Here is a 2,910-nt window from a genome sequence, read left to right as displayed (position 1 = left end):
ACTGAGCAGCTCATAAGGAGGAAGCCGGTAAACAGCACCCTCCATGGTTTCTGCTTCAGCTTCTGGCCCCATTTCCTTTCATGATGTACTGTGAGCTTTAAGATGAAACGAACCCCAAGTTGCTTTTGAATCATGGTGTTTATCGCAGGAGCAGTGAGCCAAGTAGGACAGGAATGATCCCTAGAACATACTGCTCAGGCCTGGGAGGGGATGTACTAGAAGACAAGCTTAAATGACATCATGCCTCTATAGCCACCTCTGCCCAGCCCAGCACGTAGTAAAGTAAGCAGAGAAGTGTGCAGTGTTATCATTGGCTCTTTCTGGAAGGTTTTGAAATCTCTTGTGGTGACTGCTAAGGTCAGTAGCCCCAGCTTCATCTCCTCCCAGGTTCTGGTCCAGCAGGAAAGACAGAGTGTCTCCTAGAATTTTATGCACCCAGAATTTGCTCACACCGGTTTGGGTCATGAGTTCAGTGAGCCAAGCACCAAGGTCAGGGCAGTTCCAGCTTTGGGCTACATGCCACATTCTATGCTTTCTAATATTTTTGTTAATTAACTTTGTGTGTGCACATGTACATGCCTGAATGTCTGTGTGTGTACCGCAGGCATGCCAGAGCCTGCAGAGGTCAGAGGAGGCATTGGATCCCCTGGAGCTGGAGTCACATGCAGTTGTGAGCCACTCAATGTGGGTGCTGGGAACACAACATGGGTCCTTTGAGAGAACGGAACATGCTGAGCTATCTCTCTAGCCCCCACATGCTATGTTCTTGGAGCTAGGATTCTCCAACCATGAGGCAGAGCACAGGGGAAGGGCTGGTTTCTGAGAGGAGACTGGGAAATCTAAGCAGCTGTGGATGCTGAAGGGGAGGGGGGGGACAACTCACTGTTGATTTGCATAGAGCAAACTTGAAGACTGGGAGGGAGCCCAGAAGGGTGAAGCATGCTGGGGAAGAGAGGTGCCTGAAAGCTCCTCCAGCCTGGCAGCTTGGCTTGGGACTGCTCTGCAAGTCCACGGAGCAGCTCAGTGCCTTGGGTGAAGATAAGGTACCTGAGCTCAGCCCAGCTGTGCCTACCCCATTCGCAGACACCACTTCTCTGTTTGCTGTCTGTCTTCCTGTTCTGGCCTCCTGGGCCTTCTGAGCTTCTCCCCTTTAGCTTCTTATTTACAGTCCATGAAGGGCCTTTGTAGCGTGAGCTTTAGCGCTTGGCATCCCAACCAAGTCAAATCCTAGGCTTCATCATTTTTGGAGACGATGTGGGTAAGTCCTCAATCCTAAACATCTCCTGTCACCCATCAGAAGCCCAAGGCCTGCTGGGAGTCTTGAAGCTGAGTTCTGGCAGTTTAAGCCTTTTTACAATTGTTCATATTCATTCTCTCTCTCTCTCTCTCTCTCTCTCTCTCTCTCTCTCAGACATTTTAGATTTTTTTAAAAAAATAATTTATTTTATGAGCATTGGTGTGTATGTTTCTGTGTTGGATCCCTTGAAATTGGAGCTATAGACAGTTGTGATCTGCCATATGGGTTCTGGGAATTGAACCAGGGTCCTCTGGAAGAGCAGTCAGTGCTCTTAACTGCTGAGCCACCTCTCCAGCCCCTTAGATTTTTTTTTTTTAATGAGTTAGCATTAATCCAGTTTCACTTGTTGGTTGACTCCTTCTGCCGTGGCCATCCAGGTATTGAACTCAAGTCATCAGGCTTTGTGGCCAGCGCCTTTCCCTGCTCAGCCTTCTAGCTGGCTCTTTATTCTCTGATTTATGATGAACTGACACTCTCATCGTTTTAGGAGAGCACTGATTGCTCCAACACTAAGCAAACCGTGGCTTTCTGATGCTTTGCTCCATAGTGCTCATAACCTGAGAGTTTTCTGTGAAGTCTGCCGTTTGGCTCTGCTAGAAACACTCTGGGGAGACGGCTCAGTGGATAAGGCATTTGAGGGGCAAGTGCAGGACCGACATTTGGGATCCCCAGTACCCACATACAAGCTGTGCTCATGGCAGAAGAGATGGCTCAGGCATCATTCGCTACTCTTTCAGAGGCTCAGAGTTTGGTTCCTAGCACCCAACATCAGGCAGCTCACGACTGCCCTGTAAGTCCAGCTCCAGGGCATCTGACCCCCTACCCTGGCCTCCATGGTCTGCTGCGTGCCCATGGCAGACATGTACATAGACACACACACACATAAACAAAACTTTAAAAAATATCGTGTTCTGTGAGCAACCTTGCCTCGGTGAGTGAAGTCGGGGAGTAACCTAAACACCTGCCATCAACCTCAGCCCCCCACATGTGCAGCACACACACACCTGTGCCTGCACTCATGCATACACACACGCGCACACACGCGCACACATACACCAGGGAAGGAAGGGAGGAACGCAGAGTGTGAGTGCCGGTAGAGGAGAGGGGCTGTGAGCACGGTGCCCACCTCAGTCGTTTTTCTCATAGGGCCTGAATTCCCTGTTCTACTGAGCACCAAGAGGTCCATCCTCTTATCTGAGCTCAGGAGCCCAGGCCTCCTCTCCCAGGGCGAGCCTGACTCAGATGGGGTTGACTTAGAGAGGTTTCCTCAGCTTTGCCCCCTGCCTCAGGGGAACCAACTGTCCGTCCTTCCTGGCTGCCCCTGTTTCCTCTTTCCTGACACTTCAGCCCTAGGAAGGATGCTCCACCCACGAGGCCTGGTGCTCAGCCAGAAGTTTCTGGAGCTGCTGGTTAAGCCAGCCTTTTGAGGAAGATGAGAAGTACTGTGTGGTAGTGCCCTGGGGGCGGAGCTACCTGTTTATAGAAGCACAATTCCTCCAGGATGGGGAGAGAATCACAGCTGGCTCCACTCCACTGCGACAGTTACTGCACCCAGCCAGAGAGCTGGCATCTTGGCGGGAGTTGGATGTGGTCTCGAGATAGAAGGGTTGGCA

The sequence above is a fragment of the Microtus oregoni genome, unplaced genomic scaffold (assembly GCF_018167655.1).
Source record: "Microtus oregoni isolate MIOR12 unplaced genomic scaffold, Mior012 000031F_ref0000149, whole genome shotgun sequence".
NCBI lineage: Eukaryota > Metazoa > Chordata > Mammalia > Rodentia > Cricetidae > Microtus > Microtus oregoni.
Note: the sequence above shows the minus strand (reverse complement) of the source record.